Below are 19,292 nucleotides of genomic sequence, written 5' to 3'. Positions count from 1 at the left end.
GATGGTCCCGGTAGGCCACTCGTGGCCTGAAGACGAAGTGCTTATATATATTACCCAGAAGAAGGCTACCGTAACCGTGGCCGAAACGTTGGTTTCTCCTGTATAGGTTTCTCTCCTTTCTTTTGTATGATGTGGTACGACAATCAGAAAACTTTTATGTCTATTTCAATTTTTCCTTACGAAAGTAGCCTCTCATATTTGTGAAGCTAAGATTTTTAGCGACAGACGAAACCTATTCGAGCTCGCAAAATAGTACCCGCATCCCGTAGTGTACCATTTCATGTATTTCTCCAGGAACATATGAAGCGATATGTAAATCACTTAAGGAGGAATTTACAAAGGTAAGCACAACATATTTAGAGTAATAAATAAATATACTTGTTTCTCTTATGTTACACTACTGGCCATTAAAATTGCTACACCACGATGACGTGCTACAGACGCGAAATTTAACCGACAGGAAGATGATGCTGTGATATGCAAATGATTAGCTTTTCAGAGCATTCACACAAGGTTGGCGACGGTGGCGACACCTACAACGTGCTGATATGAGGAAACTTTCCAACAAATTTCTCGTACACAAACAGCAGTTGACCGGCGTTGCCTGGTGAAACGTTGTTGTGATGCCTCGTGTAAGGAGGAGAAATGCGCACCATCACGTTCAAAAATGGTTCAAAATGGCTCTGAGCACTATGGGACTTAACATCTGAGGTCATCAGTCCCCTAGAACTTAGAACTACTTAAACCTAACTAACCTAAGGACAGCACACAAATCTATGCCCGAGGCAGGATTCGAACCTGCGACCGCAGCAGTCACGCGGTTCCAGACTGAAGCGCCTAGAACCGCTCGGCCACCGAGGCCGGCTTACCATCACGTTTCCGACTTTGATAAAGGTCGGATTGTAGCCTATCGCGATTGCGGTTTATCGTATCGCGACATTGCTGCTCGCGTTGGTCGAGATCCAATGACTATTAGCAGAATACGGAATCGGTGGGTTCAGGAGGGTAATACGGAACGCCGTGCTGGATCCCAACGGCCTCGTATCACTAGCAGTCGAGATGACAGGCATCTTATCCGCACGGCTGTAACGGATCGTGCAGCCACGTCTCGATCCCTGAGTCAACAGATATGGACGTTTGCAAGACAACAACCATCGACGATGTTTGCAGCAGCATGGACTATCAGCTCGGAGGCCCTACTTTTCACTTATTCTGTTCAGCGTAGTGACCCCGTATCGGCCACATGCATCAGTATTTGGATCTGCTGAAGCTGTTTGAAGTCTCGCCGGCGACGCTGCTTGCTCGATACTATCAGCTCGATACTATCAGCTCCTCTCAGTTAATATGTTGGTTTTCGCCTTCTTTTTGCACGATGACGTATCAAAAATATTTGCTTTTGTACCTGCCGCACCTGACGGCATATCTGATGCGCTTTTGTTAATGTTTGTCACATCCTGTAAGCAATAAAATGCACTTGATTAGTTTACACAGCCCTTCTGATGACCCAGTTTGCTGGCACCGAACACGGAGGAGGAGTGGGACCATGTAGCAAATGTATACAACTCTAGTGGTGGAATGCATGGAAGACATATACGTATTTGTTCGTGTGCTGGTGCTTATCATTACTGCACATACAAGCCCTACAAAATGTGTTATATTCTTTACTCTTGTCGATATACGCTGGTCAGCCAGAACATTATGACAATAGCCAGTATGTACACCTTCGGCACGGATAACAGCGGCGATGCTTCGTGGCATGGAGGCAGTCGGGCCTTGGTAGAACGCTGGAGGGAGTTGGCACCACATATGCACACACTAAATCCCGTAAAATCTGCGCGGGAGGCCGATGAGCTCTGACTCTTTCAGTCACATTCCAGACGTGTTCAGATCTGGAAAGGCGGGGGGCCAGCTCATCACCAGTGTGGTCCTCGAACCACTCCATCACACTCATGGCGCATTATCTTGCTGAAAAATGCCATTGCTGTCGGTAAAAATTTGGAAATTTGTGGTAAGTTCCTATGGGACCAAACTGCTGAGGTCATCAGTCCCTAGCCTTACACACTACTTAATTATTAAAAAAACAGTCTTAATCGCATTTATTATAATTATACCGCCAACGGGTTCAACCCGACGTAGGGGTCGTCTTCTGGGCGTTTACACAGTGAAATTATAGATATCCGACAGAAAGACTCCATTATACAATAGCTAAAATTACGTAAATTTAAAATATGTTAGCCATTGGTCGACTGATGGTGGTGCCACTCATGTCTACGTAACGGCAGGAAACTATGTGAGACTAACCCTTCGTATGGGCTTAAATAGCGTGCTGAGATCACGTGAACAGACGGTAACAACCCCAGCGGCTATCAACGGCATTTAATACAGTGTATTATATGTAATTGCTAGTCAGCTTGCTTTAACATAAATTTAAGTGACAGTAAATAGCAGGAAACGAAACCATTTCAGTTAAAAAGAGTTACAGTTATAGTGTTAATTATAAAATAATAACAACTGTTCCGTAGTCAACTCGTAAAATTCGTAAAAGTACATTACATTATGTGCCATAATATAAAGTAAAACGATTTGTGACACACAAAAACTGGTGTCGTATTATAATATATCTATTCGTACATTTACGTAGAAAACATGTGAGTTAATTTACTAAAACGGCTAATTTGGAAGGAGTACAGATCCCTCTACTCCTTGTGGTGAGGACGCCGTTGCCATGGATTACAAAGCGTATATCAGGCGCCCTCTAGTCTGTGTAGCGGGGACGCCGTCGTCGTATGGAGTTATCTTTGCCCAGACCACGGCGTCCGTTGCCGTGGTAGCGGTATGTCATGGCTGTTCATCCACAGAGATGTTGTCACTTATTTGAGGTTATGGAAATATCGAGAATCAAGGATAACCTAAAAAATCTAAAGATAGGATAAAAGTTTACGACATGTTTGTAGTACCCATTAAAGGAATTAAAGTATTAAAATAATAAAAGGAAAAGTAGCATCATTGTGTACAAATAATATTTTCGAATAGCTCAAAAAAATTTTTATCGTGACTTTCTATTTGTTCATTCAGCATTGCTGCCGGATTCCGTTTATTATGTATAAAAATCTCCAGGCTCTCTAGAGTATCCATCATAGATCCTCTTTGGGTTAGATGCAGCATCTTCAGATTTTCCTTTATATTGATTTCTGCATGTTTTTCCGTATGTAAATGCTGTCCGATGAGTGATTTATTACGTGCTGTTCCAGCATTATGTTCTTTAAATCTGGTATTAAAAGTTCTCCCTGTTTGCCCGATGTAAATTTTGTTACAATCTTTACAAGTCAATTTATAAATTCCTGATTTAGCAAGCATCTTGTTTTTAACATCTGCTATACTATGCCTAAGACTATTAGCTATGGTATTTGTAGAGAAAGCAATCGTAACATCCGAATTCTTGAACAGTTTGTTTATCTTATCTGATATAGTCCTCATATATAGCATGTTGTCCAAAAATTTACATACTACTTAATCTAACGTAAAGAAGCACACACCCAGGCAAGGCGTCCTAGACCACGCACGCGGGTACTTAGCGTCCGTCAGGAAACAGGGTCGTCATTAGCGGTCTACGTGGTCTGCGATCAGTGCACGATACTCCTTGGCCGTCTCGGTGCCTTGCACGAGCTCCACTGGACCCATGGATGTTCCCCAAAGCATAATGGAGTCGCTGCCAGCTTGTCTCTGTCCCGCAGCTCAGGTGTCGAGGAGCTGTTCTGGAAGGCGACGGATTCGCGCTCTCCCACTGGCTTGATGAAGAAGGTGTCACGATTCATCAGACCATAGAACGCTCTGCCACCGCACCACCGTCCAGTGACGATGGTCACGTGCCCATTTCAGTCTTAGTTGCCGATGTCTTGGTGATAACATTGACACGTGCATGGATCGTCGGCTGCGGAGGCCCAACGCTAGCAGTGTTTGGTGCACTGTGCGTTCAGACACCACTTGTACTCTGTCCAGCATTAAAGGATGGTGTTACTTCAGCCACAGTCAGCCGCCTGTCCTGTTTTACCAGTGTGCCCAGCCTACGACGACTGACATCTACACTACTGGCCATTAAACTTGCTACACCAAGAACAATTGCAGATGAGAAACGGGTATGCATTGGACAAATATATTATACTAGAACTGACATGTGATTACATTTTCACGCAATTTGGGTGCATAGATCCTGAGAAATCAGTACCCAGAACAACCACACCTAGCCGTAATAACGGCCTTCATACGCCTGGGCATTCCGTCAAACACAGCTTGGATGGCGTGTGCAGGTACAGCTGCCCATGCGGCTTCAACACGATACCGCAGTTCATCAAGAGTGGTGACTGGCGTATTGTGATAATTGCTCGGCCGCCATTGACGAAACGTTTTCAGTTGGTGAGAGATCTGGAGAATGTGCTGGCCAGGGCAGCAGTCGAACATTTTCTGTATCCAGAAAGGCCCGTATAGGACCTGCAACATGCGGTCGTGCATTATCCTGCTCAAATGTACGATTTCGCAGGGATCGAATGAAGGGTAGAGCCGCGGGTCGTAACACATCTCAAATGTAACGTCCACTGTTCGAAGTGCCGTCAATGGCAACAAGAGGTGACAGATACGTGTAACAAATGGCACCCCATACCATCACGCCAGGTAATACGCCAGTATGGCGATGACGAATACACGCTTCCAATGTGCGTCCACCGCGATGTCGCCAGACACGAATGCGACCATCATGATGCTGTAAACAGGATCTGGATTCATCCCAAAAAATGACGTTCTGCCATTCGTGCACCCAGGTTCGTCGTTGAGTACACCATCGCAGGCGCTCCTGTCTGTGATGCAGCGTCAAGGGTAACCGCAGCCGTGGTCTCCGAGCTGATAGTCCATGCTGCTGCAAACGTCGTCGAACTGAACGTGCAGATGGTTGTTGTCTTGCAAACGTCCCCATCTGTTGACTCAGGGATCGAGACGTGGCTGCACGATCCGTTACAGCCATGCGGATAAGATTCTGTCATCTCGACTGCTAGTGAAACGAGTCCGTTTGGATCCAGCACGGCGTTCCGTATTACCCTCCTGAACCCACCGATTCCATATTCTGCTAACAGTCATCGGATCTCGACCAACGCGAGCAGCAATGTCGCGATACGATAAACCGCAATCGCGATAAGCTACAATCCGACCTTTATCAAAGTACGAAACGTGATGGTAAGCATTTCTCCTCCTTACACGAGGCATCACAAAAGGGTTTCACCAGGCAACGCCGGTCAACTGCTGTTTGTGTATGAGAAAACGGTTGGAAACTTTCCTCATGTCAGCACGTTGTAGGAGACGCCACCGGCGCCAACCTTGTGAGAATGCTCTGAAAAGCTAATCATTTGCATATCACAGCATCTTCTTCGTGTCGGTTAAATTTCGCCTCTGTAGCACGTCATTTTCGTGGTGTAGCAATTTTAATGGCCAGTTGTGTACTTAGCTATATCGGGCGCCTTCCCCGTTCTACACTCTGACACCACGGTCTCTGCTGCTACACGCGTCGCGCGTGTGTGCGACTGGCAGTCACTCCTCGGCGTGTGGCGCTGCTATCTGATGGACGGCTTTATATCGATAGTAGGTGGGTGGTCGTAGTGTTCTGACTGATCAGTGTAGATCACCGATCCGTCTGCGTCGATATTGGAACGGATATTCATATTCTTCATACTTTGACACTATCACAGAGCTGCTAATCACGGTGAAGAAACTATGCCGTCATTGTACACTTTAGAATGAAACAAAATGGGACAAACGAGTATACAATGTAGCGAACTTTGATCAAGCCTAGGCCCTCGCTCTACCTTTCAACAAAGATCTTTGATCAAAGATATCTTTGACGAAAGCTTCCCTAGTACACTGTCAAAGATTTGGGCAGAGGGTTTTGATCAAATATCTTTGTCAAAGATATTAGGCAGTGCAATACGGGCCTTACAAACATTGACTTATGAATGTTCTTAATAAACAAAAATAAACAAATTGGAACGATAGGACAAAGATGCAAATATATTGTGGATTTGTGGAGAACTCGTTGTTTTGGCGCTCTGCTAGTAACTGTTCAGTATTAAGATAAATATGGTCATTTTATAGCTGATATCAAGATTTATCCATTGGTGGTATGCCTATGTGACGTGTCTGTATCTTTTGTTACTGTTGTTATAAACAGTTTTACACGTTCATTTTAATAACTTTGTTAATAAATGTTGTATAAAAATGGTAATAATTTGACTGAATTCGCCTCTTTATTGCAGTTTCAATTTTGTCATCAGTACCATGTGCGGGGAAGTGGTTTTCATGTTTTTAGTTTTAGGTCGTCTCCGTTTTCAAGAAGGGACGTCGAACAGATGTGCAGAACTATACACGTATATCTCTGACGTCGTCAGTTGTAGAATTTTGGAACACTTATTATGTTCGAGTATAATGCCTTTTCTGGAGACTAGAAATCTACTCTGTAGGAATCAGCATGGGTTTAGAAAAAGACGATCGTGTGAAACCCAGCTCGCGCTATTCGTCCACGAGACTCAGAGGGCCATAGACACGGGTTCCCAGGTAGATGCCGTGTTTCTTGACTTCCGCAAGGCGTTCGATACAGTTCCCCACAGTCGTTTAATGAACAAAGAAGAGCATATGGACTATCACACCAATTGTGGGATTGGATTGATGAGTTCCTAGATAACAGAAGGCAGCATGTCATTCTCAATGGAGAGAAGTCTTCCGAACTAAGAGTGATTTCAGGTGTGCCGCAGGGGAGTGTCGTAGGACCGTTGCTATTCACCATATACATAAATGACGTTGTGGATAACATCGCAAGTTCACTGAGGCTTTTTGCGGATGATGCTGTGGTATATCGAGAGGTTGTAACAATAGAAAATTGTACTGAAATGCAGGAGGATCTGCAGCGAATTGACGCATGGTGCAGGGAATGGCAATTGAATCTCAACGTAGACAAGTGTGATGTGCGGCGAATACATAGAAAGAAAGATCTCTTATCATTTAGCTACAATATAGCAGATCAGCAACTGGAAGCAGTTAATTCCATAAATTATCTGGGAGTAGGCATTAGGAGTGACTTAAAATGGAATCATCATATAAAGTTGATCGTCGGTAAAGCAGATGCCAGACTGAGATACATTGGAAGAATCCTAAGGAAATGCAATCCGAAAACAAAGGAAGTAGGTTACAGTACGCTTGTTCGCCCACTCCTTGAATACTGCGCAGCAGTGTGGGATCCGTACCAGATAGGGTTGATAGAAGAGTGGAGAAGAACCAACGGAGAGCAGCGCGCTTCGTTACAGGATCATTTAGTAATCGCGAAAGCGTTACAGAGATGACAGATAAACTCCAGTGGAAGACTCTGCAGGAGAGACGCTCAGTAGCTCGGTACGGGCTTTTCTTGAAGTTTCGAGAACATACCTTCACCGAAGAGTCAAGCAGTATATTGCTCCCTCCTACGTATATCCCGCGAAGAGACCATGAGGATAAAATCAGAGAGATCAGAGCCCACACAGAAGCATACCGACAATCCTTCTTTCCATGAGCAATACGAGACTAGAATAGAAGGGAGAACCAATAGCGGTACTCAAGGTACCCTCCGCCACACACCGTCAAGTGGGTTGCTAAGTATGGATATAGATGTAGAAGTAGATTCGAAGCTCTTAGATTGAGTACACTCAGACTTTCGCCGTACTTGTTCAGCAGTTACAAACAGGTCGCAGTGAAGAGCATCTAGCTGACACAGGAATCCGAAGGTAAGTCCTCTCAATGCTCCGCTCGGTACCTGCTGCTACACCTCCCTGTACGGCTCCATTGATACATTGGCTCGGACCACGGGACGGCTGCCGGTTACCACCAAATTCGCCCACTACACCGCAACTTGCCAGCCACATATCTATCAACCAAACTTTACGATTTTGGACTGATTTGTACATAGCAGACACACTGCTCTTAACGTCACAATTTCAAGAAAGACGTATTTAAGCAGCCAAATGCTCCTATGCCAATTTCTTTTTATTTACTTCATAATTTCAGTGATAGATCATCATCATGTCAACAAAGTAGCATGAACATGATTTGCAAGAACAGTCCGTTGACGTCAGATACTCAAGCGACGTATAAGAGCCGTTTGTAGTGAGCATCATATCTCACAAATACTTCAGTTAATTGGTATCAGATGTACTGAAGTATCTATAGCACCATGATATGTTTAGTTACTTAGTTTCATGTTCCATGAATCATTTTGCACGATAGACCTTAATGATGTGGAACGAGTCATTTCACATTCACACCACAAATTAACTTTTACGTATTGTTACATTCTGAACATTTCTACCATTTTTTTCCAAAAAGAAAAAAGATATACAGATATTGTGAATTAGTAAGTCCTATCCGCCACTTTTTACACATTGCAGAATAGAAATTCTTCAACAGACTAGAAGAAGTTGTCAAGGGGAAACTTTCTCAGTTTGTATTAAAATTTTACTTTGCTATGTGTCAAACATTTTATATCGCTAGGTAAGCAAGTAAAAAGTTTTTGTTGCTGCATGTGCATTCCTTTTTGCGCTAAAGACAGCCTTAATGTGGAATAATGAATATCATTTTTCCTACTGCTATTGTAATTATGTGCATCATTGTGCCTTTTGAACTGTAGTGGATTATTTACAACAAACTTCACGAGGGAATAAATATCCTGTGAAGCAGTAGTCAGAATGCGCAACGGATGTCTATAGGAACGACGTTTTTGCACAATGGAGACTTTCTTTCTTAAAGATGAGTTACTCCAGAACATTATTCCGTATGACATTACTGAATGAAAATATGCAAAGTAAGTCGACTTACTGATTTGCCTCTCCCAAAGGTTTTCAATAACGCAAAGTGCCAATGTGGGTTAACTAAGTTGTTTTAGAGTTCCAGAAAAAAAGTGCTTTTTCCAGTTTAAATTGGCACCAATATGAACATCTAAGAATCCTGAAGTTTTGACCCTATTTATAAATTTCTTGCCACGTGCTACACATGTCAGTGATGACGTACTCCTGGATGTGGAGAACTGGATACAATGATTGTTTCTTTTTTTAATTGAGTGTGAGACCATTCGCAGAGAACAGTCATTGATGCTTTTAAGGACTTTGTTTACCATTTCTTCTGTTTACGTATGTATGCTTCGATTGAGTACACTACTAGTGTCATCTACAAAAATAATTCTTCTTCTTTATATTGGACGGAACATCATTTACATACTCGAGAAACGATAGTGGACCTCAGATTGAGCCTTGGGGAACCACATACGTGATATCTCTCTAGTCAGAATTACGTCCACAGACTATATTGCTTGAATAAAATACAACTTTCTGAACTCTTCTGGTTAAGTATGACATTATCCATTGGTTGGCTTTACCATCTTCATATACTGTATTTGTAGTACTAATTCGACCTGATGGTCTGTGATTGAAACTAGTGGTAAATAACTTTTAAAAAATTGGTGCAGCCGATTTTGGCAGTTTGAATATGTCATTCGTGGAATAATTAAGAGCTGTGAAGCACTGTCTGCAAAAAAAAAAATTTGGACAAAGTTTTGTAGTTTTGCGGTAGCAGTCGAGACAATTACTAGGATTTAGGGCCTGTTTATTTTCATAGCCTGTCAGTGTCTAACGGTATTGGTGCTAACTGGGTGGAAAACGTAACAGCAAGCACGATATATGCTAGGGTTGGATAAAAAATAGTGGGCAACACCGCAGTAACACGAAGGATGTGACTTCAGTGGCACTTGCGTTGTCTGCAGATGATAGCGGGAGGACAGCGGAGGTAGCACATTGAGCGGCAACGGCTGTGTTTGAGTCAGCTGCAGTGTGTTCTGTCTGAACGTGTGGGAGGCCGGTCCAAGCGCCCTAACAACGTGTTTAGGAAATACAAACAACATACGTACATCAAGATTGGAGCAGCACGCGGCTGGAGCGCACGAGAATGTTTTCATGGACTGGGTGAGGCTTGTGGTTATGCAGCCTTGCCACATCGTACGGTAGCGAGATGGGTGGAAGTGTTTCGGGGTGGCATGGATGTCATACAACATCGGTGCCATTCGGGATGACCCCCCACAGGATTACATGTCAGCTGAGGTCCTGGCCTCCCTGCTGTATGCAGATCGCCGGTGGACTGCATCCCGTCATCCTCATGACAGTACACGGTGACACACGGCGAACTCAGTGTAGGGGCTTCTGCGAATGTGCACGAGGGAAATTTTTGAAACATCGACCATGTTCACCGGATACGAGTCCGTGCAGTTACGACCTATTGGTCAAAATGAAAGAAATTCTTCGTGGCATGCGCTACAACACGAGAGAAGTCATCGTCCGTGCCGTAGGGCGGTCACTGTGAGGCATCACCAGAGACGTACGTGCTGGCGGTGTATGGCGCCTTCCACGTGAGTGGGAAAGGTGATGGAGATTCAGGGCGATTGTATTGAGACGCTTAAAGTAGTAAAGGCGTTTTGCTATTTGGGGAGCAAAATAACTGATGATGGTCGAAGTAGAGAGGATATAAAATGTAGACTGACAATGACAAGGAAAGCATTTCTGATGAAGAGAAATTTGTTAACATCGAGTATAGATTTAAGTGTCAGGAAGTCGTTTCTGAAAGTATTTGTATGGAGTGTAGCCGTGTATGGAAGTGAAACGTGGACGATAAGTAGTTTAGACAAGAAGAGAATAGAAGCTTTCGAAATGTGGTGCTATAGAAGAATGCTGAAGGTTAGATGGGTAGATCACATAACTAATGAGGAGGTATTGAATAGAATTGGAGAGAAGAGAAATTTGTGGCACAACTTGACTACAAGAAGGGATCGCTTGGTAGGGCATATTCTGAGGCATCTAGGTACCACCAGTTTAGTATTGGAGGGCAGCGTGGAGGGTAAAAATCGTAGAGGGAGACCAAGAGATGAAGACACTAAGCAGATTGAGAAGGTTGTAGGTTGCAGTGGGTACTGGGAGATCAAGAAGCTTGCACGGGATAGAGTAGCATGGAGAGCTGCATCAAACCAGTCTCTGGACTGAAGACCACAACAACAACAACTTATTGAGGGCATGTAATTCGGTGAATGTCTCTCAACAAAATCTGGTTTCAAATACAGCACGGTTTCCACTACTTTTTATCCAACCCATGTAACACCACATTGATGATTTAGAGGTAACGTCTGTGAGCAAACGTATAAATACAACTTATATTTCCCCACACGCGTATCGCTTCAATGTGTAATCAATTGTCTTCAGTTGCCCGAAGTATTACATATAAGATCATCGGACAAAAAAAATAGTTATCCTAGTGCGCTGGCACGGATGAATCGTTAAGCCTTTACAGACGGCGTGGAGATCGAGTTACGTAGTCAACCGCTCATGCACTGCCTTTACGTGAGCATAAGGTCAGTAGCTGTCAGTGAGACATTTATGTTTCTAAAGTGGACATAATACATAAACATGGATAAATGTAATGACGTGCCAGAGTGGCAAGAAGAGACAATCGCGTATTCCATGCCCATGGCCATGTAGCTATGAAGTTGCTGGATTTGTTGGTGTTACGCGGTGGACCGTTCACCGTGTCTGAAGTGGCGTAGCGCACGTGGTTCCGAAACACGACGTCAGGATAGTGGTCGGGAAGAGATCTTGACTTTGTCTTATGTCAAAGCGGTAGGTGGATCAAAACAAAATCTCCAGACACTCTGTGACCAAAATGGTACTGAAGCAGAGGATGACAGACTAAAGGCCGAAATACTAGATGTCTTTTTCCAAAGCTGTTTCACACAGGAAGACTGCACTGTAGTTCCTTCTCTAGATTGTCGCACAGACGACGAAATGGTAGATATCGAAATAGACGACAGAGGGATAGAGAAACAATTAAAATTGCTCAAAAGAGGAAAGGCCGCTGGACCTGATGGGATACCAGTTCGATTTTATACAGAGTACGCGAAGTAACTTGCCCCCCCTTCTTGCAACGGTGTACCGTAGGTCTCTAGAAGAGCGTAGCGTTCCAAAGGATGGGAAAAGGGCACAGGTCAACCCCGTTTTCAAGAAGGGACGTCGAACACATGTGCAGAGCTATAGACCTATATCTCTAACGTCGATCAGTTGTAGAATTTTGGAACACGTATTATGTTCGAGTATAATGCCTTTTCTGGAGACTAGAAATCTACTCTGTAGGAATCAGCATGGGTTCCGAAAAAGACGATCGTGTGAAACCCAGCTCGCGCTATTCGTCCACGAGACTCAGAGGGCCATAGACACGGGTTCCCAGGTAGATGCCGTGTTTCTTAACTTCCGCAAGGCGTTCGATACAGTTCCCCACAGTCGTTTAATGAATAAAGAAGAGCATATGGACTATCAGACCAATTGTGCGATTGGATTGAAGAGTTCCTAGATAACAGGACGCAGCATGTCATTCTCAATGGAGAGAAGTCTTCCGAAGTAAGAGTGATTTCAGGCGTGCCGCAGGGGAGTGTCATAGGACCGTTGCTATTCACAATATACATAAATGACCTGGTGGATGACATCGGAAGTTCACTGAGGCTTTTTGCAGATGATGCTGTGGTGTATCGAGAGGTTGTAACAATGGAAAGTTGTACTGAAATGCAGGAGGATCTGCAGCGAATTGACGCATAGTGCAGGGAATGGCAATTGAATCTCAATGTAGACAAGTGTAATGTGCTGCGAATACATAGAAAGAAAGATCCCTTATCATTTAGCTACAATATAGCGGGTCAGTAGCTGGAAGCAGTTAATTCCGTAAATCACCTGGGAGTACGCATTAGGAGTGATTTAAAATGGAATGATCCTACAAAGTTGATCGTCGGCAAAGCAGATGCCAGACTGAGATTCATTGGAAGAATCCTACGGAAATGCAATCCGAAAACAAAGGAAGTAGGTTACAGTACGCTTGTTCGCCCACTGCTTGAATACTGCTCAGCAGTGTGGGATCCGTACCAGATAGGGTTGATACAAGACATAGAGAAGATCCAACGGAGAGCAGCGCGCTTCGTTACAGGATCATTTAGTAATCGCGAAAGCGTTACGGAGATGATAGATAAACTCCAGTGGAAGGCTCTGCAGGAGAGACGCTCAGTAGCTCGGTACGGGCTTTTGTCAAAGTTTCGAGAACATACCTTCACCGAAGAGTCAAGCAGTATATTGCTCCCTCCTACGTATATCTCGCGAAGAGACCATGAGGATAAAATCAGAGAGATTAGAGCCCACACAGAGGCATACCGACAATCCTTGTTTCCACGAACAATACGAAACTGGAATAGAAAGCAGGACCGATAGAGGTACTCAAGGTACCCTCAGCCACACACCGTCAGGTGGCTTGCGGAGTATGGATGTAGATGTAGACTGAGATGGACCGGAGACATGTTCCACGGCTTGTGAACAAAATCGCCTTCCAAACCCGACAACAATTGCTGCAGGATTTCTCACACGAGCACATCAGACGACAACGGCGAAGTTCATGGGGTTGGAGAAATATCTGAGTGGTTTTCTGAATCCTCCCCCACTCTATTGTATCTTGATTTGTCTGCAAAATAAACTGACTTGAAACCCACAGAAAATCTGGGGGACATGTTGGAACAGCGGGTAAAATGCCGATATCAGCATCCCCGCAATTTGGGGCAAATGCTCAGCAAGTGGCTTAACTTGAAGCGCACGTACGTACCAGCACAGCTTTGTGGACTCACTTCATGACAGAATCGAGGCGGTTACAACGTCCAGGGGCGGGATCTTACGGTATTAAATGATGCCTGTAACGATTTCTCAAGAGATGACTAATCTTTTGACTTGCGACGTCTCATGCAGCATGTTTCACGTAGCTATTTTAAGAGTGTGATCTTGTGTTGCAGGTAGTTTCGTCACATTCTGATATAAAATCTATTTTATTACTCATAAAGTGTGTTGATATCGCACTACATAGTAGCTTCCTTACTGTTAGTGAGGCTGTTCTTCATCTTTCGGCACTATAAACACTTGCCCCATCACAGCACAGACGCTGTATGGATGCTTCCGCTATATTATTATGTTTCGCTTTTGTAGTAACACCAAATGTTGCACGTACATGTAGAAATATTCTTCGGCGCGTGCATATCGCTCCTGTAAGCGCCGTGATGGTGAAATTAGAGTAATTACAATGCGCACAAAGTTATGTAAGCAGTTACTCTTTTTGCGCTCCAGGCGCGACCGGAACGAGAAGCTACGTAACATGTGGTACAATGCTAAATTTCCCCTGCCGTGGAATTCACAATGGTTCGTAGTGTTATGATGCCGGCAGGTATAGACCAGTATATATATATATATATATATATATATGTATATATATATATATATATATATATATATACAGGGTTATTACAAATGATTGAAGCGATTTCACTCCTCTACAATAACTTTATTATTTGAGATATTTTCAAAATGCTTTGCACACACATACAAAAACTCAAAAAGTTTTTTTAGGCATTCACAAATGTTCGATATGTGCCCCTTTAGTGATTCGGCAGACATCAAGCCGATAATCAAGTTCCTCCCACACTCGGCGCAGCATGTCCCCATCAATGAGTTCGAAAGCATCGTTGATGCGAGCTCGCAGTTCTGCCACGTTTCTTGGTAGAGGAGGTTTAAACACTGAATCTTTCACATAACCCCACAGAAAGAAATCGCATGGGGTTAAGTCGGAAGAGCGTGGAGGCCATGACATGAATTGCTGATCATGATCTCCAACACGACCGATCCATCGGTTTTCCAATCTCCTGTTTAAGAAATGCCGAACATCATGATGGAAGTGCGGTGGAGCACCATCCTGTTGAAAGATGAAGTCGGCGCTGTCGGTCTCCAGTTGTGGCATGAGCCAATATTCCGCGGGCTACGCGTGAAACTTGCCCGCACGCGTTCAACCGTTTCTTCGCTCACTGCAGGCCGACCCGTTGATTTCCCCTTACAGAGGCATCCAGAAGCTTTAAACTGCGCATACCATCGCCGAATGGAGTTAGCAGTTGGTGGTTCTATGTTGAACTTCGTCCTGAAGTGTCGTTGCACTGTTATGACTGACTGATGTGAGTGCATTTCAAGCACGACATACGCTTTCTCGGCTCCTGTCGCCATTTTGTCTCACTGCGCTCTCGAGCGCTCTGACGGCAGAAACCTGAAGTGCGGCTTCAGCCGAACAAAACGTTATGAGTTTTTCTACGTATCTGTAGTGTGTCGTGACCATATGTCAATGAATGGAGCTACAGTGAATTTATGAAATCGCTTCAATCATTTGTAATAGCCCTGTATATATATATATATATATATATATATATATATATATATATATATATATATATATACTCTGCCGCGTGGAGCTCGGACAGAGCAGGGTCTGGCTGGGGTGGTGCAGTGGAGCAGGTGTGTTGTGTGACGCTCCCGCGAGTTGCCGCGCTTTCGGGGTTTGGCAGCATGTAATTGCGCTCGACTTGCTATGATAGTTTCTGACATGGTGTCGCGGACGGGAAGCGTTAGCTGGCACACATCAAGAGCCCGTTTCGCCTGGTGACCGTGTCGAGAAGAAGGCGCACCAACATCCAGCTTCTGCAACAGCGACGGCCGACAATGGGTGACTGTCGCCACATCCCCGATCGACGACTGCAAACCTTCAATCAACCAACAAGGAAGACTAAAAGCAGCTCTCCATGCTACTCTATCCTGTGCAAGCCTCTTCATCTCCCAGTACCTACTCCAACTTACATCCTTCTGAATCTGCTTGGTGTATTCATCTCTTGGTCTCCCTCTACGATTTTTACCCTCCACGCTGCCCTCCAATACTAAATTGGTGATCCCTTGATGCCTCAGAACATGTCCTACCAACCGATCCCTTCTTCTGGTCAAGTTGTGCCACAAACTTCTCTTCTCCCCAATCCTATTCAATACTTCCTCATTAGTTTTGTGATCTACCCATCTAATGTTCAGCATTCTTCTGTAGCACCACATTTCGAAAGCTTCTATTCTCTTCTTGTCCAAACTATTTATCGTCCACGTTTCACTTCCATACATGGCTACACTCCATACAAATACGTTCAGAAATGACGTCCTGACACTTAAATCTATACTCGATGTTAACAAATTTCTCTTCTTCAGAAACGCTTTCCTTGCCATTACCAGTCTACATTTTATATCATCTCTACTTCGACCATCATCAGTTATTTTGCGCCCAAAATAGCAAAACTCCTTTACTACTTTAAGTGTCTCATTTCCTAATATAATTCCCTCAGCATCACCCAACTTAATCCGACTACATTCCATTATCCTCGTTTTGCTTTTGTTAATGTTGATCTCATATCCTCCTTTCAAGACACTATCCATTCCGTTCAACTGCTCGTCCAGGTCCTTTGCTGTCTCTGACAGAATTACAATGTCATCGGCGAACCTCAAAGTTTTTATTTCTTCTCCATGGATTTTAGTACCTACTCCGAATTTTTCTTTTGTTTCCTTCACTGCTTGCTCAATATACAGATTGAATAACATCGGGGAGAGACTACAACCATGTCCCAATTCCTTCCCAACCACTGCTTCCCTTTCATGTACCTCGACTCTTATAACTGCCATCTGGTTTCTGTACAAATTGTAAATAGCCTTTCTCTCCCTGTATTTTACCCCTGCCACCTTTAGAATTTGAAAGAGAGTATTCCAGTCAACATTGTCAAAAACTTTATCTAAGTCTACAAATGCTAGAAACGTAGGTTTGTCCTTCCTAATCTAGCTTCTAAGATAAGTCGTAAGGTCAGTATTGCCTCACGTGTTCCAACATTTCTACGGAATCCAAACTCATCTTCCCCGAGGTCGGCTTCTACTAGTTTTTCCATTCGTCTGTAAAGAATTCGCGTTAGTATTTTGCAGCTGTGACTCATTAAACTGATAGTTCGATAATTTTCACATCTGTCAACACCTGCTTTCTTTGGGATTGGAATTATTATATTATCCTTGAAGTCTGAGGGTATTTCGCCTATTTCATACATCTTGCTCACCAGATGGTAGAGTTTTGTCAGGACTGGCTCTCCCAAGGCCGTCAGTAGTTCCAATGGAATGTTGTCTACTCCGGGGGCCTTGTTTCGACTCAGGTCTTTCAGTATATATATATATATATATATATATATATAGACTGATCTATATATATGTCCGTTACCAGTAATCACAAACAAACTCAAGATTATGAACATAACACTGTTAATTCTTCGCCGCAACACTGGATAAGTGAGGAACCTTCACAATATATATATATATATATATATATATATATATATATATATATATATATATATATATATATATATATATTGACGGCATGTGCTAGTCTTGTTTAGGTGTTTTGGGCTGACTTTAGCAGATATGATGTGGTAATGGTCTAAGAACTTTTAGCATTGTTCTCGATAACGGGGCAAAGGCCCAAACCTAGACCGGACTGAAGAAAAATACAGTAATATACAGTCAAGTGGAGTGTATTCTTTCAAAAAAATATTGTATGACTGTGACTCAGCAAAATCGAAAATTTATGAAATTATTTCATTATAAAAGCATTTTCAAAGCTAAATCTATGCAAATTTGTCGTTCAGTTCTCTGATAGAAATAAAAAAATACGTGTTTCACTGTTTTTGGAAATTCAATGTGTAGCGGAGTAAAATAGGGGACGAAAGTTTATAAGAAAAGATTTCGCTATATTAAAAAGTTTAAAGGTAAGTCTATGAAAACTGTTATTTCGCCCCTCGGTTAGATATAAAGAAATATATGTTAGGGAAAGAATGCCTTAATGGAAACATCACCACAAGAACGGAAACGGGATTATTAATAAAATCCTGGGGTTTCTGTACCAGAATCGCTTTTTTGTCAAAAGTACATTCAGAAAAGACCGTACTTATATGGTCTTAATTAGTGTAAAAGGTTTAGGTTTTGTGATTTATGAAAGACATAAAAAATTGATTAGAGAAAAAATGTGTGCAGACCATACAGTCAACGCGAGCGAAGCTAAGCTAGTCAAGAGATAAGTGAGCAGTCACTCAAACTGCAAGTCATTGCTAAATCTCGCTAAGTAAAAAAAATTCTTTGGAAAAGCCCCTCTCCGCCCCCCCCCCCCCCCCCAAGAAACACACAATAATACTATCTATCCCAGATATCCCCCTTAATACTTGTAGGGGGAACATGAGCATAGCTTTCCTTTTGTAAGTATGTGTTATATATTTTCGTTTTCATGACATCTTCTAAGATATATATATTTTACGTTCCGTAGATCAGTGGTGAGCAGATCATAAGGGAAGTACACAGGTGGTATGCACATTGAAGACTCGCATTCGAGAGAACGAGGGTTCAAATCCGCTTCTGGTCATCCTGATTTAGGTTTTCCATGATTCCCTGATTCCGTGATTTTCCTCCAGGCAAATGCACCCTTTGAAAGGGTACTTCGGATTTTCTTCTCACCCTTGAAACAATCCGAGCTTGTGCCCCGTCTCTAATGACCTCGACGTCGGCGGGACATTAGACCCCGACCTTCCATTAATCCGAGGAGGTATAGTGTCTAAGCTTGCTGAAACACGGCCCATGTTACCGCCACAGAATTGCTGTGCTTGGGACAGGAATTTTTAATACGTATATGCACTCGGTCATTCTACTCGAAAGGGCGTAGTGGCACATTTTGCATAGTTAAGTGTTGTTTTCCTTTTCAATATTTTATCTGTATGTAATACACACACACACAGAGAGAGAGAGAGAGAGAGATAGAGAGAGTCCTTCAGTCCTTGCTGATGTAGAGCCCCCACGTTACGAAGCAGACGCGCGGTCCTGAGACGACAAAGGCCTGCTTTACACACACTCCCTTTGGTGAGGTGATTGTGAAATCGTAGCGGAATCCTGCCGCCGCCTATACTTCTGTAGCAACGCCACGTAATTACACTTTATAGCACGTGCTGTAGAGCAGAAATTTGGGCAATTAGCGATAATTGTGGCGGCAGGAAGTATCTATTTCGTAACTAGGAACCATCAAATCTCTTTCCCTGTTATGTTCACTCACGAAAGAGCGGAGCACACGCGATCCTACAACGATATTTTCTCATATTACACAAAAAAAGTACGAATATGTTACTTGCAGTCCTAGACGGATCACGCAGTTTCTTACAGCGTCTGAATTAGGGGGAACAGGTATTTCGGCGTGTGAAGTACGATGTAATACGTAAGGCTGATGTTCATGAATAATATTGCGTT

Source organism: Schistocerca cancellata, chromosome 3 (assembly GCF_023864275.1).
Source record: "Schistocerca cancellata isolate TAMUIC-IGC-003103 chromosome 3, iqSchCanc2.1, whole genome shotgun sequence".
In the NCBI taxonomy this organism is placed as follows: Eukaryota; Metazoa; Arthropoda; class Insecta; order Orthoptera; family Acrididae; genus Schistocerca; species Schistocerca cancellata.
The sequence above is the reverse complement of the archived record's forward strand: the minus strand, read 5'-3'. Positions refer to the sequence as shown.